At 41.2% G+C, this 19,871-nt stretch overlaps 1 long non-coding RNA gene across 3 annotated transcripts in view; it reads right to left on the bottom strand.

The window, feature by feature from the left end:
* The window catches only part of LOC139040037 (uncharacterized), a 48,635-nt gene that overhangs the window by 21,716 nt on the left and 7,048 nt on the right, over positions 1–19,871 (bottom strand). The window contains exon 1 of one of the 3 annotated variants that reach the window (XR_011493783.1): positions 3,609–4,171. The exons of the other annotated variants lie outside the window; for them this stretch is intronic. This is a non-coding gene — a long non-coding RNA (uncharacterized lncRNA). Of the gene's footprint in view, positions 1–3,608; positions 4,172–19,871 lie in introns of those variants that run through there. 3 annotated transcript variants of the gene reach the window in all.

Raw genomic sequence — 19,871 nt, 5'->3', positions numbered from 1 at the left:
TTAACAGTGGGTGGGTTAAACAGCTAAAAGCTATAACCAGTAATTACAAAAAGGAAAAAAAAAACCTTTGGTTCCTAGCTACTTAATCATCAATAGCTAAGTCTCCACTGGTTTCAACATGGAGGCAGAAAGCACTGGGGGAGATGGCCTGGGGATCGCTGCAGTGGGCTTTAAGGAGAGGGAGAGCATGGAGCCTGGAGAGAATCAGTCAACCTGGGATCTAATCCTTGCTTTCCACGGTGAGACCTTGGGCAGGCCACCTTCCCTCTTTGTGCCTCCAAGTTCTATCTGCAAAAATGAAGATGCTGGACTAAAAGGGTGTTTCCAGTTCCTTAATTTTTTGGTCCCCTTTGTTATGGCATTGCCGTAAAAACTATAGGCTTTATTCCCCTCGTATTAAAGGTTATATTCTTTGGTTAATGAACAGGTTTATAGTGCAAATGGCCCTTGCAAACATTTCCAAGCAGAGATGGGGGAGCAACTCCTGTTCAAATCTGATTCTGGGACTATGGATTGCTGGTTCCCCCCATCTCCTTCCCGGCTACCCAGGGTCTCTGGCTCCTGCCTCAGTGGCCCATTTCTCACTGACACTGTCTACTGGCTTCAGGAAACTCTGAGCTCCTTCTCTCTCCAGCGTGTGTGTGTGTGGGAAAACATCTTCCGTTTAGAAACTCAGAAGAAGATTTGGAGGTTAAAAAGTGAATGTTTAGTAAAAAACAAACAAAGAGCAAGTATTTCTAAATACAGCCTTCTGAATGTATTTGGGAACCAAGCTCAGATAAGTTAAATTCTCGACCTAGGTTGTTCTGAGGGCTCCTTTTCTAGATCTAGTGAGATGTTCAGAGCTTCTCAGAAGGTTCACTCGCTGCAATTTTTATAGGGATTAAATTTCAGCGTTACCGCTAGAGTTGTGACAGTCCCAAAAGTGGGCTCTGTGTTGGGAATATGACCAGTGTTTACTAAAAGTGGATTCATCTCGGGGGAGGGGCATTGGGAGCAGATCAAAGAGAATTCTGTCTCTGCTGGCGTGCCCCTTTATCGCCTACTCTGTTCCTCTAGACCACAGCTCTGGTCCTGATCACTCAGTTCCCCAGTAGGAGATAAATGAAGAACGTCAGCCTCTCCATCCTACTGCCAGTGAAGCCTCTGGGAATGGAAAACCAAATTCAGGAATTCATTTGAGAAAAGAATCACTGGTTGGTTGATCTGTTTCCTTGTCATCAGACTTGGTTTTTATCCCTGTTCATTACAGATTGTTCCCACCTCCCTGGCATGAGCCAGACCTCCAGGAGGGGGATCAGCTACAGCCCTGACCTTTGCTCCACTTCTATGGCCAGCCAAGAGCTGTGGGGAAGGGGGTGGGCCTCAGAGATGGTTCCCATTTGGGGAAAACAGAATAAAAATCCAGGCAAATGACTCGTACTAGAAAATGCATTGTTGTTTCTAGTGAGGAAAGTTCTCTCTGAAGAAGGGATTGCAGATAGAAAACAGATGCTGCTCCAGATACTCTCAATAGTAAACTGAGCCAGTCTAGTCTCTTCCTTCTAAAATATTGCAATTGCAAATTGTTTGGTTGATGATACCTAGAAAGCATTGGCAACAGACACTTCTGATATTCATACCCTTGTAGCCCTTTATAAATTATACTCTTCATAAATTATTGTACAAGGAGGTTCATGGAGATAGCCTTTATGCTTGTCATTATGCCTGGAAATCTTTCGGATGGGATGGGATTCCCATTTCTCTTCTGAATGCTTTGTGATAATCATGTCTGCTTCCCAAAGCTTTGGAGTTATGTCAATAAACCCTACTTTCCTTTCACAGGTGGAAAAATAAGGCCAGGTGACTTCTTATGACTAGATGTTCTGCAACAGTGTTAGAAATGGGACACCATCAAAAACTGCAACTTTCTGGTATTTGCCCTACTTTGAATCTCAGGAATGTGAAAGAATGTTAGACATAAATGTTCTAATTTGGGTCTTTTCTTTGTAGTCTCCAGTGAAGGATCCAAAGTGCATAATTTCTAGTATAAAATGGAAACTGAAGTGACTGTGGGTAATATCCTTGGGCACTAATGTGTGCAAGAATTTCAAGCATTAGGAAAACCAGTGCTGGGAGCACTTGGGATGCAAGAGGTCCATAAAGCCACAATTCTTTGCTTACTTTTGCTGCTGTTTGAGTAACTTCCTGCCGTTTCTGTTATCCAGTCCATTAAGGGTTTATTCTTCAAAGACGTTGCTTCTGGGAACATCGCCCTGCCCCCGAGTGACTCCTTCCCGACATGTCCTGGACCAGATGATCAGAGTGCCACTTTCTTACAGCGCGTGGAGATAGCGGGTTATAACTATCCTCATGAGTAATGTATGCCTGGACTTACGGCTCGCCGCAGCTCCAGGCTCACCATCATCTCCATTTCAACTTCCTATTTCATACTATCACCCCCCTCCAGTAGCCTTCCTCTCCTCTCAAGCTAGAAATCCCTCTCATGCTCTCCCCCCACGCCCAGCTATCACAGACAAACAAGACTTTTTCTAGATATATCTCAACTTCATAACGTCGTGTCCATGCAAAACAGTTCTTACCCAAATGCAATCGTTCTTGACTTGGCAGTCTCTCTGGGTTATGCCCCTAAATTCCCAGACCTGGAGTTTCCCGGGGAGAAAGTCTAAGAACTATATCTCCAAGCTGGTCTTTCAGCTATCGTACTTCTCTCATCAGAGAACTTTGAAAATTTTTGCCCACAATTTCTCCAAATCTTCATTTGTTTTTACCCACCACACAAGTCACCAGCCTATCTGAGTGGTACAGGGTAAATATTTCCATATGATATTTACATAAATATGCATATATATGCATAACCTAATTCCATTTAAGTTAAAATAGACGCAGCCTTATATATGTATATAGTTATATCTATAAATAAAACCGAGGGGCCGTTTACATTTTTTTTTTAAAGATTGGCACCTGAGCTAACAACTGTTGCCAATCTTCATTTTTTTTTCCTTCTCCCCAAAGCCCCCCGGTACATAGTTGTATATTCAAGTTGTGAGTGCCTCTGGTTGTGCTATGCAAGATGCCGCCTCAGCATGGCCTGATGAGCAGTGCCATGTCCGTGCCCAGGATCCGAACCGACGAAAACCCTGGGCAGCTGAAGCGGAGCATGCGAACTTAACCACTCGGCCATGGGGTTGGCCCCTACTTTTTACATTTTAGTTATTTGAATTATAAAAGCAAGATGTACATGTTAAAACAAGTCAAAAAACATGAGCGGGTCTAAGGCCAAATTCATATTCTCACTTTCCTCTCCTCCAGTTTCACAGTAAGAAGTAGCCCATGGCATGGGGGACACAGATATCTGGACGTGGGTAATGTTCTTGTTCAAAATGTGATCATATTCCACATACTATGAGTCTTTAACTCTTTTTTACTTGGTATATCATGGCTATTCTTTATTAATATATAAATCATCCAGATTTTTCTGTTTTTAATTTACTAGTTTTTAAGAGTAAATAAAATATGTAAAGAATGTCTAAAGAGTAAAATCAATAAATGTACACAGTAAAAAATGTCAACAATAAAAAATGGGCATACCACTGAAAGTATCTTACCTTTCCTCAGACCTCTGGTTTCTTTCTCAGAAGCTGTAACTTTTGGGACTCTCTTGTGACTTGTTCCTGAAATTTGGAACAATGGATCTCTCTCAAATAAACGTCTCCCTCACTTTCCCCCTTCCTTCCTAGTCACAGGTTAGAAGAACAAAGAAATCCCTTTCTTTTGTAAAGGCTCAGGGTCTCCATAATCTCACAAAGGAATGGGGAGAAACCAGACATTTCTCAGGGAAAGCCACAAACCACCTACGGTTGATAGGAGCGGATTGTGGTAGCTCAGAACTGGAAAGAGCCATGGCCATGCCCAGCCCAGAGGGCTGTAATGTTTTTATAGTTCACCCGGTTGAAACTGTTGAGAGCCACAAACCGTCCTGTCAAAAAATAGCCGTAATGTGTTTGCATATCATTGCAGGAGGCTCGTAGATGTCCTGAAGGCCAGCCACGGGCTCTAGCTTAAGAAGCCCTGATCTGGCCCAGTCTCTTTCCTTCTCTCACCCTCATTGTACAGAGAGGAAACTGAGGCACAGGTGGGTAAATATCACAGACAGCATGAGGCAGAGCTGTACTTGGGACCAAGGTCTTCTGACACCCAGTCCACTGCTTAGTTTTGATGGCATGGCCATGAGGACACCCTTTGTTTAAGCTTCCTCTGCGCCCAATAAATAAGTGAGATCATCGTGCGAGACAACAGTGTGATGAATCTTCCTGCATAACATTCTAGGGGAAAATGGGCCACAGGGTTGTTGGGTGACAGATTGTATAACACACCTATGGGTCAATGTAGTAGTCAGGGATCTCCAGAGAACCAGAACCAATAGGATATGTGTATATAGAGAGATTTATTTTAGGAATTGGCTCATGGTGTTATAGAGTCTGGCAAGTTCAAAATCTGCAGAGTGGGCTGGCACCCTGGAGATCCAGGGAAGAGCTGATATTGTAGTTCAAGTCTGAAAGCTACCTGCTGCAGAATTCCTTCTCGCTTTGAGGTCAAAGCAAGGCCTTCAACTGATTGGATGAGGCCCACCCATATTATGGAGGAAGAGCAATCAGCTTTATTCAAAGTCCACCAAATGTTAATCTCATTGAAAAAACACCCTCCAAGTTGACACATGAAATTAACCATCACAGTCAGTCTTGTCTTTTTCTAGCAGCTTCATCAAAATTAGGTCACAACTCACTGGAATGTGTTTGACCCCAAAAGCATTTCCTGGAAGAATAAGACGGATTTTTTATCATTCTTTGATTATAAAACCAGAAACGTGTAATTTCTGGTAGCAACAACTATCTCACTAATGAACTGTATGTACGTCGTAGCAAGTTTATACTGGAACCAGCAATCTTATGCACAAATGATATTAAATATGAAAACTTCCTTGGATTCTAGAAAGTGTTCAGAATTTCGGTGTCCTGAACTTCTGCTCCTTAAGTCATTAATCCTGCAGATAAACATATATTGGGCACCTGCTATTGGTCAGGAATTGTGTCAGCCATTGAGAAAATGTAACAGTTCTTATGTCAAGAAATGTATGGCTTAATGAGAAGAGTAGACAATAAAAATTCCTTCCAGCTTTCCCTCCAGCTAATGCTCTGAAAAAGGTTTGCACGGTGTGCTAAGGAACACATTCTCAAGGATAACTCTTCTATCACAATTCACTCCATCTTCATGTTTACTGTAAACCCTCGAGTCCAAGATAGAGAGGCAGGGATCCCTCTGGCTGACTTGCTTAACCTTCTTTAGCTCACTCTATCACAAGTTCTCTAACTCCAGAATCCAGTTTCCTTATAGTGGTTTTATCAGAACAAAATAATTTCAATATTTTCCAGGTGCAATGTAGACTGGGGAATGAGGAGTTTGGGGCCAGAATATAATTTATCACTTCGTTTGGGGAGGGAAGACACACGGACTGATTTGGGTGCCAAGAAGCACAGCCTCTGGCATCTGCATAAATAGAGACCCCTCTAAGGGAGGCAGCTGGGTATACGATAGATTTCTGAAATAAGGGTTCCATTAATAAGGTCACTGTGTTGTACTGTTATGTTCACAATTATCATACAGGAAGTTAGTCTGGGATTAGGACCAGATTTTCCAAAGCTGGACTTGTAAACACCATGGAAGTAGACTTTCCTGTTGGTGATAGAAAGATTGACATTGAACAGCAGCCTTTTGTGCAGCAGTGACAGGTCTGATTATTCTGAAGCTTGACCAAGCGCATAGGTTGATTAGATTATGGTTTTGTGGGTGTTTTAATTTCTGGTTCACCAGGAGCCAGCTTTAAAGGGCAGGACCCAAAATTTCACCTCTGATATCTTTGTGCTGGGCTAGCCCAGGTGGTCTCTGTCGCTGATGGGAAGGTTCTAGATTGTGTTAACTATTCAGCATTAGAGACGGATAGGATAGCACAGGCTGGTTATGGAAAGCCCAGTTCTGTCATCCTAAATCAGCCAGAAGTTCTCCTGAAACCCAATGTACTTTTGTTCCAGAAGGATTTATGCTCCAGTTCAGAATTTAACAATTAAGTAATGAGGTGTATAATGCACTGCATATTGGGAATAAGAGAGTACACACGTACTATTTTTTTCCAAACTTGAAACAGAATGAACCAAACCTTATTTGTTGAAAAAAATAGTCTCTTCGTTTCAAATAGGACCTAATATCTGGAATAGATTAAGGTGGGAAGAAGCTTAATTTTGTTTACTTTTGAACAAACAAAATAAAACATTGCTGGGAAACAACCCTATTACCCAGAAGAGAGAGAAATGGGAAAGATGTCCAATTAGGTCAAACCCAAAGAATAGTTTGACGTTACCTTACTGACTTGCCCTGGACCATAAAAGGAGAGCTAAAAATAATTTATAAAAATATTTACCATGAGAGTATTAATTAGGTAAGCTTTTGATGTTACTCAGTGCATTATGAAAGAAACACTCAGATGTCATTCTGTTTTCAGCTGGCTACAAAGCCAGATTTAGGACACATTCTGGAAGAATTTAGCAATGTACAAAAATTGGCTACACTTAGTCAATTCTTTCAAAATAGTGTGGAATAAACTTACAGACAGATGGTAAAACATAAGATTTAAGATGGATCGGGGACCGATTTGAAGTCAAGCATGAGCCTAGTGTAAAAAATATTATTTCTAATAGTATTAAAAAATCACTGAAATTAAGAATAATTTCAAAACCCAATGGACCTGCTCTTTTGCTGGGTGATGTAAGCAATAACATGGCCGCTGCTTGTGATGGTGTTGAAACAGAGCTCAATGATGATTATATTGGCAGCTTATCCCTGGGAGTCTCTTGTTGCTACATTAAACAAGAAAAGGGGTGATGCAAGAGTGAGAAATGTTTTCATTAGCAGTGAGTCTCGTTAAAGTCTAGGAAGTGATTGGCTTTCTCCGACAACATGACGCTAGAAGACATGTCGGTGACCCTGCCTATTGTGATTTGGCAGCTCAGATATTTTGATGGGTATGAGCCAACAAATGAGCAAAATACGGTTTCTAGAAAAATATTAAATGGCTAGTAGATATGAATAAGAATATGATATACTTTCTATAAATCCTAGTAGTACTGAGATTTAGAACTGTTTTATAGACTTCCCTGCTTGTATCTTCAATTTCTTTTAATTTCATTGGCTCCTTCCTTCAATTGATGAGTATGTTTAATCACGGTTTTTTTTTAAAGCTTCCTTTAATATAGTTTATCTTTCTAGCTATTATTTTTTACATTTCTATTAAATGTCTGAAAGATCAGTATACTTTCATTATACACATTTTCTTATCTGTATCATTTTGAATTCAGTAAAATCATCTTCACATCTTCTTGCTCCAGTCATCAATGATTTCCTAATTTCCAAATGCCAGAATTAATGGATTAGGTCCCCATCCTATTTGATCTCAAAGGCACTAACACTACCACAACTCCTCTTTTAAAATCCTCTCCTCCTTTGAAAATCGGAGAACATTCCCTTTTGGCTCTCTTCCTATCCCTGATTCCCAATCTTCTTTATGTGAGCATCTCTTCCTCTTCCTTATTCCAACAGGTTTCTTCTTAGTCTTCTCCTCAGTCATTGTGAACAATCTCACTACTCCCATTACTTCAGCAAATACCTATTCCCTCCCCGTGATTCCCAAAGTTCAACAACCATTCTTTTGTTTGTTTGTTTGTTTTGTTTTGTTTTGTTTTGAGGAAGATTAGCCCTCAGCTAACTACTGCCAGTCCTCCTCTTTCTGCTGAGGAAGCCTAGCTCTGAGCTAACATCCATGCCCATCTTCCTCTACTTTATATGTGGGACGCCTACCATAGCATGGCTGCCAAGCGGTGCCATGTCCGCACCCAGGTATCCGAACCAGCGAACCCCCAGCCGCCGAGAAGCGGAACGTGTGAACTTAAGCGCTGCGCCACCGGGCCGGCCCCTCAACAACCATTCTTAAGTTCAACAATCACTCATTGAGCAACTTTTACGTGCTAGGCACTGGGGAGGTAACGAAGACAAAGTATCGGACTTCAAGGACTTTTAAGTTGGGGTGGAAACAGACATAGCTAATTTCTTGATAGAGAGATAAATGAAATTATTCTGAAAGGATTATTTGAACTCAGAGAATCACCTCCCTCTAGCTCCTGTCTCCCTTTTAAACCCCACGTGCATATTCCCAATATCTTTAACTGGATATTTCTCGTGTCCCTACAAACTTGACATGCTGAAGTGAGAACAATCTATTCCTCTATCTCACACTTGCCCAACACCCTAAACCCTCACCTTGCGCTAATATTCCCTATCTTGCTCAATGATAAAAACAGGCATGCTGTTGTCTAAGCTTGAAGTCCCATGACCTTTTTCATCTTTTTCCTCTTTCTCATCCTTTACATTCAAATAGTCACCCCCTAAGCATCTCTCAAATTTGTTTTCTCCTTTCTCCTTTCCCTAACTTCTATTCTTTCCTTATTTTAATCTCTCTTCCGCTCTCTACTATTATTCAGTCTTCCAAATGGTTTCCTTGTCCCTCAAATCTTCTCTTCTAATCCAAATTATCATCAGAAATAGCATTTAACATCTTAGGGTTGTTTTCCATTTCACCCATCCAGCCATGTATTCACCTCAAAAATTGTTTGTTGAGCTCCTGTTAGGTACCATCCATTGTACCAGGCACTGGGGACATAAATGTGTGTTGAACCAATTCCCAGCCTTCAGAAACTCATTAGAAGTTCACTTAAACAAATAATTTCAATATTCTGTAAAGAAATGGTAAAACAAGAGAATGAAAAATGTACAAAATGTAGAGGGTTGCCATTCTGGATTTTTCAAATGCTTTACAATGACCCCTTATTACTTTTATAATTAGAAAGTAATAAACTCACGCAATGGAAGCTCATGATGGGATGTGGAGTTCTTGCAAGATTCTCCATAAGAATCTTTGGAAATAGGAAATACATAATACCTGAACTTAACATAGCTACCTTTTAACCAAATAAAATAAAAATTTCCAAGTATAAATTTTTACTTAGCTCCTATATAATACTACACATCTTAATGCATCAAATACATTTACTCTGTTGGTGGTATCCTGATATGTGAGAAAGAGCCCAGGAAGTGAGCTGGCCCCCATTCACTCTCAGCCTCATATGCTCCCCTTTGCTCCTGTTCTGTGCCCTCAGCCACCCAGATTCTTTCCATCTTTGGTACTTCCTGTGCTGCTCTTGGCCTCAAGGCCTTTGCTCATCCTGTTACCTCTGCCTGAAACACCCCTCCCACCCATCACTGTTAACTGACTCATATAACTCATTCATACTCTAGGTCAGTGGTTCTCAAAAGTGCATGTGTATGTGAAAAGGACTGTGCTCCCAGGGGACACTTGGCAATGTCTGAAGACATTTCTGGTTTTCACACTGGAGGAGGGGATGCTACTGGCATCTAGTGGGTAGAGGCCAGGGATGCTGCTAAGCATCCTACAGTGCACAGGACGGCTCTCACAACAAAGAATTTTTGGCCCCAAATATCAAGAGTGCTGAGATGGAGAAACTCTACTCTAGGTCTCAGCTCAGGGAAGATTTCTTTGACAAAATCATGGCTCCCCATCATTTTCTCTCAAAGCACAGTTGTTTTCCTTCAAAGCACACCACTTTTTGTAATAATGTATCATTTGCTGGTGGGGACCATGTCTATTTTGCATGCCTTTTTATCCCCAGTGCCTGGCTCAGTGTTAAGTCCAATGGATATTTCTTTGAAGAAGGAAGAGGGGAAGGGAAGAAAGGGCAAAGGAAACAACACAGGTAGAGAGACCTGGGTTTTCTGAGCCCTAAATCTGTTATTAATTTGCTGATATAATTAATTATACATTTTTTTCATCTATAAAACAAAAGTGATAATCCATTCTCCTCTTCCATGGCTTGAGTTGGGAGAGGAATAAACATGCTTTTCTCTGTGATCAGACAGAAATCATGGGGAATGATGGTGAAAAGGATCCCAGCATTAGATGCAGCAATTTGTGCAAAGGCATCTCAGGAGAGAAAGGGATAGAAGAGAGTGAAAGGATAGCATGGCTTTGGCCATAACAGAGAAGAGGCAGCTGTGCCCCAGGGTTAGATATTCATAGACCTGAACAACCTGTACCACCTGGCAGGGTTGGCCAAGGTCATAGTGAGTACCATCTATGCAGAGGAGGTTGAGAGTAGAAAGGAGATACAGCTAACGAAGGAGGAAAGGAAGCACAAAGGGAAAATAAGGAAAACCCCCCTAGAAGCCTTCCTAGAAGCGTTTTAGCTTCAAGAGGATCATCTAGTAGAGAAGGAAAGAGAATGGGAGGCTTCTGTGTGGAGACAACTCTGAAGGAACTCAAAGGTGGTGAGCTTGTAACAAGTTGGAGAATACGTGGTTAGCTGGCACTCCTGGGGAAGGGGAGCTGCCCTGGTGAGAGGAGCAGTGGAGCGAGGTCAGGAGAGGGAATTTAGAACACACCTTCCAATGGGCAGCATGTTGGGGGGCAGTCATGTGTCCAGAGCACAGGAGATGGGAAGCTGCAGAGCAGCAAGGAGCTAGCCAAAGAGTTGGCAAAGAATGATGGGCATGGGATGTGATCACTCTTCTGTGATATTCCTGTACTTTGCATAAAGTTGTTAAATATCACAGCATTTTTATGACTGGATTTCCTGTGGAAAAGAGAGAAAGGACAGAATTTCAGGTCTGAGTATGGTGTGGCGCAGACCTCATGATGCTGCAGAAACTCAGGAGAGGAGGCAGAGAGAAGCTGAGGAAATGACAAATGAAATTGTGGGGTGACCTTTGTGGGTCCCCAGGCCTTACTCTCAGTTCTTACTCCTCAGTCTCTGAGGACCTGGGCAAGTAGGCTTACATTGGAATGAGGGCAGATATTGAGTGAAAAATTACATCAGGGCACACCAATTTTCGATTACCTTGTAACACAACCCACAGATATAATATGGAACCTTCAATGAACTCCAGATTGAAAAGGGAGCTGGATTTGCTTTGGTGAAAAGGGCCTAGAAATGCTGGAAGTAATTTATGGCGACCCCATTAACAAGCTAAGATGAAAGAATCTCTTCTTTCTCTCAAACAATAAAACATCACAAAAAGGGAGACATTTGGTTTAGTTGAAGAGATTGTCATAGATTTGTAGACTAATTCAAAGCAGTTTAAGATACAGGACCAGGCAGAGTATCACAGTGGTCAAGATCTGTTTGTATAAAGTTGCATGAGCGTGTGTGTATGTGAGTGTGTGTGCACAGATGCATAGAGAGACATAAAGGAGGCTGTTCCCCAAAATGTTAACATTGGTCATCTTTGTGTAATGATATTTCTATTTTGGTGATATTTATATTCCTTTCTGCTTTATATTGCTTTAAGTTTTTATGGTAGTATGCTTTACTTTTACAATAAAAAGAAATAAAGTGACTATTTTCATTTTGGAAAGGAACGAGTCCTCTCTCTCTCTCTTTATGTATATATGCTAAACACATATTATCTATTTGCTTATCTCTATATCTATGTATCTATACTAAGCAATAAATAACATTGTAAAAAAAGAAAGTACTTAAAGAGAGAAGTCATGTTTTCCAGTTTTCAAGGAAAGTAAAGTTTATGACAGTCCTACTGTATAATATTGAATATTTTCAAATATAAGGCATTGAATATTATATTAAATATTTGAAATATAAGGCAAAATATGAACCATGCCACGAGAAGGATGCAAAGGGCCCAAGGACTTGAGAGAGAGGCGAGGTCAACCTCAATTGGCCAGGTCCAGAAAGGTTCTCTGTAGGAGACGCCTTGCAGCTACATCTTATCCTCTCTTAGTAATTCCACGTGGGGACACCAAAACCTCTCTCAAATTCCCAATGGGAAGGAGATTAATACACATTCATAAACTACTATTCCAGGAAATGTAAGATGCTATACGTACATTATTCCTTTCATATTTACAAAAAATCAATGCAATAGATGGTTTTCATTTCCATTTCACAGATGAGGAAACTAAAGTTTAAAAAGCCAATTAATGAGGCCGATTTCGTGCCCCAATAGGTAGCAAAGTCAGGACCTCCTGACTTCATTGCTCTGGTTCTCTCACACACATCTCCAGAGGCTCCTCCTTAAAGGGCCTTAGCATAGAATAAAGAGGAACTTGGTTTATGACAAACATAAATGATGCACGTGCCAATCAGTCACAGCCCTCGTGGGAAACAAAGGGCACATTGAGTTAAGCCATTGAGAGTTTAATAGAGGAACAATTTGCAAGGGCATAGGCAACAGCAGCAAGTCATTCGTAAGGAATGAATGGCAGAGTGCTCAGGGTTAGTAACAGAAGGGTGCCACTCACCCCTAGGCCCAAAGGGGCAGAGGAAGGGAGTGGTCACCAAGATCTAAGGGAGGCAGAGGGCTGTGTGGAGAGGACGACCTGACAGTTGAAGGAGACTGTCAACCAACAGTGACCCTACAGGTAGGGAGCCATTAGAATGAATATACTGACCCCCAACATTCCACCCAACCTCTGATCTCTGGCTGTGCTCTCCATTGGCCAAACTCAACTGGAAGTCACTGGGCAAGGTAGATCTTGGGGGAGGCTGGCAAATCAAAGAATGAAGAACATAGGACACAACTGAATGCTTCATCATGGTACGATGGCTGAGACTATGAGGCATGATATTGCTGCTGCTCCTCTGTAAAACAATGAATCTTCAAACTACCCTGATAATCTTTTGAGTTCCAAGACTTTGTCTCATACAACTTTGTATTCCTAATGTCTAGCATGAGGCTTAATGTGTTACCAGGCTCTCAATGCATGCTTACTGAACTGACTTGAATTAATAAAGGAATTTATGCTGCCTGATAGGTATGAACCTAAAATGTTTTAGAAATATAATTATCATCCGGGAGGGAGTGCTCCTGAATTTCTCAGATTTTCAGGCTCACAGTAGGACTAGAAACCGGAAAAGGGCTTGAGAAAATGTAATTGAATACCTAAGAGACCTTGTGAGTGGCTCTCAAGAATGATCTGTCCTTTGTAGACATGGAGTTTTGAATTAGTCCCCATGAGGTTCCCTGTGCAGAGGCAAAGGAGGCTGACTCAGCATTACTTGCATGTGTTTTCATAATCACCGAACACATGCAGAAAAGCAAAGATGATGCCGTCAGCACCTCTTCATAGAGCAACGTGGAATACTCCAACACACTGCATTTTGCTGTAAACAGATGTGCAGGGGACAGCGTGAAATGGAGATCTCAGATCCCTTTCTCTGCTACCCGCATGTTTATTCATGGCAGACTCTCCCAACCTTTCTCACTCCTAATCACAAGAATCTATTCAACAAAATTAAAAATCAGAGAATTCTAGATCCAAGGGACCACTAAATGTACTTTGTCGTGTCCTTCCATTCTGCAGCAGAGGAAACCGAGGCCCAACATTAAACACTGGTGGGAGGCCTTAACTTGCATTAAAGCTGACGAAGCCAACATGTTCAAACCCACACGAAGAAATCAGGTGTTGTGGAAATCCTGGCCTTTGCCCTCCAAATTTCTCTGGCTGATGGGGAGTGTTGTCTCAACCAGGGCCTTACCTGTCTGAGCCTGAGTTTTCTCCTTTTATAAAAAGAGTATCACCATAATTTTCTTCCAAGGTTATAATGATAAAAGTGAGTGAATGCATATAAGTTTTGTAAACCCTAAAATATAACAAAATTCACTCAGTTCTTCACTAATAAATGAGCAATATTCACCGACAGCCTACTCTATCTCCCAGTTAGACTTTGGAGACAAGCGCCTCTTCAAGGATTGTGCTCTTGAAAATTCTCTTTCTTCTGCTTCATCCTTTCATCCACACACCCCCTCCCCAATAAACCTTTTATTTTAGAGTGGTTTTAGATTTAAGGAAAAATCGGGAAGCTAGTACAGAATTCCCATGTACCCTACACCTTGCCGTATCGATTTTTCTCTCTCTCTTGCGGACCCTTCCCATCAGTGTAGAGACACTTTGTAGAGCTTCCCATCTTAAAACAGAATGACAAGATCTTCTCCCTTCACATCCTTCAATTATTATTCCATTTCACTTTTCCACTTCACAGCAAATCTATTCAGTTATTATCTCTACCAACAGTCTTCTCTATTTCACCCCTATTATCTCTGTAACTCATTTTTGTCCACATGACTCCACTGACTTGAATTTGTCAAAGTCACAAAATCTTCTGTTGCCTAGTCCAGTGGTCACTTCTCTGTCTTCATCTTATTGCACCTGTCATCAGCGTTCAATTTGTTTCTCTCTCCCTCCTTCTGGGAAACCTCTCTTTCCTTGCCTCCTGTGATACACACCCTCTTACTCCACTGGTTGTCTCCCTTCAACCTCTTTTTCCAGCTACTCCTTCTCTAAATGTTGGCACACCTCTGGGCATGGTCAAAAGTCTTCTGTTTCCCCCTATCTATTTTCAGTGCCTAGGACATCTCATCCACGTTCAAGGCTTATCCACCTTATGTTCAATGATCACCACATTAATATTTCCAGTCCTTATCGCTACTTTGAGGATTGAAATTTCACCTTCACCTGCTGAGCACACATCTTATCTTGGATGTCTAATAGTTATCTCAAATTTCATACTGTCAAAAGAGAACTCCTTGGCACTCTGTGCCTCAATATGTACCTTCCTCAGTCTCTCATCTCAGGAAATGGCACTACCCAGTTGTCCAAGCTAAAGAATCAGGCATTGTCCTTGATTTCTTGTTTCCTTCAAACCTTCACATCCAATCTACCAGCATGTCCCTTAAACTCTACTTCAAACATATATCTTCAATACATCCACTTTTTTCCGTCTCCAAACATACCACTCTAGTTTAAGTCACCATTTCAAGCCTAGCCTACTGACATGGCTTCCAAAGTGGTCTCCTTGCTTCCACTTTTCTCCCTCCTCCCTCAATTATTCACTGTTTCATATCTTCGTTTTAATTTCTCCATTATACATATAACGATTTTAAATTTCGTTATTCATTTATTTGTCTGCTCTCCTCCCCCTAATGTAAGCCTGTTGAGAACAGGCACCCTGTGTTCACCACCAGTCCCAGGGCCTTGACACTGCTGGCACATAGTAAGTACATGTTCAATGAACAACTGAATGTGTTCAGCAATAGGGATGTGGTGGTGAACAAATATAAAGCCTTGTGATTGTTTTTAATATTTTCACAAAAGGGTACTTTTGACACTGACCATAGTGTCAAAACTCCACCCATTCAGAGCCATGCATGTATTCCACCCTGCCTGACCACACAACCTGAGAAGAAGAATGAATTTACTGTTGAGAGCTTTGTGGTGGGTTAGTGGAGGGAAGCTGACTCCCAGACACTTGCAGGAGCCCTGGAGAAGACTGAAAGTTATGAGAGATCAGGACTATACATCTCCTGGGCAGTGCAGAGGTGTAATACTGCAAACTGGATGTCTGTCCTGTGCTGGGAACCTTGCTCAGTGCTTCTCTCATATTCTCTCATTGAATCATCCCAATCATCTGACAAGGATCTATTTATTACCTTCATTTTTTTCAGATGAAATAACTGAGGCACAGAGGGATCAAATAAGGTGAAAAAAGCCACAAAACCAGCAAATGACAAATCAGAGATTCCAAAGCCTGTTTTTTCTCTATCGCATACTGGTAATTTTGAAACTAAGACATATTCCCAGTACATAATAGCAGGAAGGTGAACTAATAATTGGATCATGGGTCCCATAAGGCTAGAATTACCCAAGTAATTCCTATCTGGCATTGAATTCAAAGTGTCCCAGGTATTGGCAAGAGGAAGAATCTTTTTGTGAGCTACTGGAATGATCATTAAAAATGTTCCAAAAAATTAAGGATTAAAATGAGCCTTCTTCCCCCTCTTATTCATATCCCAACACCCAGGAAATATTTACTGCATGTCTGCTATGTGCTAGGCACCTGCCAAGCGCTAGCGATGTAATAGTGACAAGACTGATTGAACATCCACCAGAGGTTTCCTTTGGAAGAAATGAAGCTACATTCAACTCTTCACCACTTATGCCATCCACTTCCACTTCCTTAATAGCAATGGCGTCCTTCCATGGTCTGGAGTCAGCCAGGCATTTTGGACAAAATGGTCCTCCGAGGGTCTCCATGGCGATGGAGCATCACTAATAGAATTAGCACCATTCCCAGCCAGGCCATCTTCGGTTCAGCTTAGGAGTGGCTTCCTTTAGCTAGTTAAGCCTCACAAATATTTGCTTAGAGTGGAGAAAATCTTCTTGGTACGTTGTAAATTTATTGCATAGGGCTGGGAAATGTCTAGGAAGTAGAATGGACGCGCTTTGGGGATTGATTGGAGATGAAAGGGATGAAGAAATGGGAAGAGTCAAGGATGCCTTCTTGGCTTTGGGTCTGAGCCACTGGGTGATTGATGCTGTCATTTACTAAGAGGAAATGTACTAGAAGAGGAGCAGGATGTTCTGCTTTGTTTTGTTTAGGAAAAAGATCACGAAGTCAGTTTTGGATATGTCAACATAGAGGTGCCCTATGAGACATTCAAATAGGATGTCCAATAGGCAACTGAATACACAGGATGGGATTTTTTTTTTTTTTAAAGCTAGACAAGAAACTGGGAAATTGTCAACAAATAATAATAAAACCATGAGAGAGGAAAAATATGTGTTATAAGAAGTGAACCATGAAATTCAGTAGTCCAGAGAAAGGGAGCAGTTTTATGTTATTTAGACAAGGCATTTTTAATTCTATGGATTTGTTTTCTTTAACATCCAAATTTCTTCCTTTGGGGGGGAAAAAAAGCCCAATCAAAAAAAATAAAATAAAATAAAATAAAAAGCAAATAAAACAAAAAATCTGACACCACCTTCTCTCCCAATATTGTCTTTAAACAACCTTATCTTGCCTAGTCCTTTCAGCATCAAGCCAAATAATCATTTCCCCCAAGGGAAGGAGGCAGGCACGGAAATTGAATTAAATTCTAACAAAGGGAGCCAGTATATTTCCCCCCCCACTCATGTGCAGTCTTGTTTCATCCCAGTTGTGGTTGGTCTTTCTGATATAAGAATCCTGCATCTGTGGCTGATTTAAACTGTGTTGAGCAACACATACTCTTTCATGATCAAAACTTTTGTTTTCTTTTAAGTTGGTGTTGTTTATAAAGAAGATTTTTCATTTTTGCTTTTTCCTTGAGAAAATGGTTGGGTGCACATGGACTTTGAGACAAAAGGTCTAACTTTCTATCCCAGCTTTTTGTCTTGCAGCTGAGTAACTTTTAGTCCCTTTTCTCAGACACGATGTAGCAATTGCCATCAGGGGCTGCAAGACTCAAACTTGCCTGGTGTGAGGTGCAAGCTAGCGGCAGACACTGTCAGTTGCCTGCCAAGTGTCTAAGCTCTCCTTTCTTTCCAACAGAACCCTGACTTTGTTCAGTGCGGCCATGTGCCCATCTCTTAGATTCAGCCATATGAAATATGAAAGCCTCTTTGTTAGAAATTCTGAAATATTGGCAAATTCACGTGGTTCATTTTAAAGCAAACAAACAAAATCTCTCTTCTTTGCTTTTCTTGCTGTTGCAGGTGGCACAGAGTTCTTCTGGTCAGTGAGTTGTTGGAGGAGGTGTGTGTGGAAGCACTCTTTCCTCAATAAGAAGGTGAAGCTCATCTTATCCTTCCTGGAATATAGTGCAGCTGTGAGGATGAACACCAACAACAGGGATGCTGGAGCCGAAAGCTAGAAGGAGCCTTGGTCAGTGATCGTTTCCTTGACTAATAAGCCTCGTGCTGATTTAAGTCACAGGTTAGCTGGGTTTTCTGTTGTCTGCAGCTGACTGAAATTCTTTCTGATACTGTGCTCACCAACTGTTAGTTTTTCTTCATCTCCCTCCCAATAATCATCCCATTTTTTAAAATTCCAAGATTCCCAGGGCCCTGAGAAAGGGCTTCTTCTCAGCTCAGAAGTGCATCAGTCCCAAGCTACTAGTTGGAAAGATCTCAGCGTGCAGCAGTTATCCCACAGAATAACCTCACCCTCAGAACAATCAGTCTCATTTCTGGAGCGCACATGACGGACGTGCCAGGCGTCATGCTAAACCCTTGGCATATAAGGTCTCATTTAATTTTGCAAAACAAGCCTGTAGGAAAGTAATATCAATCAGGACCCACATTTGATAGAGAAAGAAAGCAAGGAAGAGAGGTTAATCAACATGTTCAAACTATACAGCTCTAATAGGTTGAAACGAGACTGGAATTCATGTCTCTTCCTAGCCACTGTGCCACGTTGCCTTGGTTCATTCCTTGTGCTGTGACCAAGCCTGCTAAATGCTTCCCTTCCTCCAGAGTCATTCATTTCATTTCTCCATCTTGCCTTTCTCTAACAACACTGCTCAATAGAACTTTCTGCAACGATAGAAACATTCTTTATCATCCCCCTTCAATGCAGTAGCTGTTAGCCACTCGTGATCCTTGAAGACTTGAAATGTTGCTAATGCAACTAAGGAATGGAATTTTTTTGACAAACATTATGAGATTATTTAGGAATAAATTTAATTTAATTTAATTTTTTTCCAGTTTTATAGAGATATAATTGACGTGCAACATTGTATTCATTTAAGGTATACAACACAATGAAGATTTGATATATGTATATATTGCAAAATGATTACTCCAATAAATTTAGTTAACATCCATCCCTTCACAGAGTTAAAATTCTTTTTCGTATGATGAGAACTTTTAAGATTTACTCTCTCAGCAACTTTCAAGTATACAATACAGTATTGTTAACTACAGCCACTACGTTGTACATTACATCCCCAGGACTTACTTATCTTACAACTGCAAGTTTGTACTATTTGACCCTCTTCACTCATTTCCCTGACCCCAACCCTCAGCCTCTGTAACCACCAGTCTGTTCTCTGTTTTGATGAGTTTTTTTTTTTTTAATTCTACATATAAGGGAGATCCGACAGTATTTGTCTTTTCTCTGTCTGACCTATTTCACTTGACATAATGTCCTCAAGTTCCATTGATGTTGTCCCAAATGGTGGGATTTTCTTTTTCTTTTTTTTTTTTTCCTGAGGCGAATTAGTCCTGAGCTAACATCTGCTGCCAATGCTCTTCTTTTTTTGCTGAGGAAGACTGGCCCTGAGCTCACATCCATGCCCTTCTTCCTCTACTTCATATGTGGGATGCCTACCAAACCATGGCTTGCCAAGCGGTGCCGTATCCGCACCCGGGATCCGAACTGGCAAACCGCGGGCTGCCAAAGTGGAATGTGCACACTTAACCGCTGTGCCACTGGGCTGGCCCTGGGATTTTCTTCTTTTTTATGGCTGAATAATATTTTATTATTTATATATACCACATTTTCTTTATCTCTTCATCCAATGATGCGCTCTTGGGTTGTTTCCATGTCTTGGCTACTGCAAATAACCCTTCAGTGAATATGGGGGTGCAGATATCTTTTTGAAATAGTGATTTTATTTCCTTTGGATCCATACCCAGAACTGGGATTGCTGGACCATATGGTAGTTCTATTTTTAATTTTTTGAGGAACCTCCCTACTGTTTTCCAAGGTGGCTGTATCAGTGTACATTCTCACTGACAGTGCACAAGGCTTCCCTTTTCTCCACATCTTCGACAACACTTACCACTTGTATTTTTTAGTTTTTATTTTATTCTAAGTAATTTAAATTAAATAGCCACATGTGGCAAGTGGCTGCCATATTGGACAGTGCCACTTTAGAAGACCACAACCAGATCTAGTCCCTCAGGCGCCTGC

The sequence above is a fragment of the Equus asinus genome, chromosome 13 (assembly GCF_041296235.1).
Source record: "Equus asinus isolate D_3611 breed Donkey chromosome 13, EquAss-T2T_v2, whole genome shotgun sequence".
In the NCBI taxonomy this organism is placed as follows: Eukaryota; Metazoa; Chordata; class Mammalia; order Perissodactyla; family Equidae; genus Equus; species Equus asinus.
This window is presented reverse-complemented; position numbering and strand designations above follow the sequence as displayed.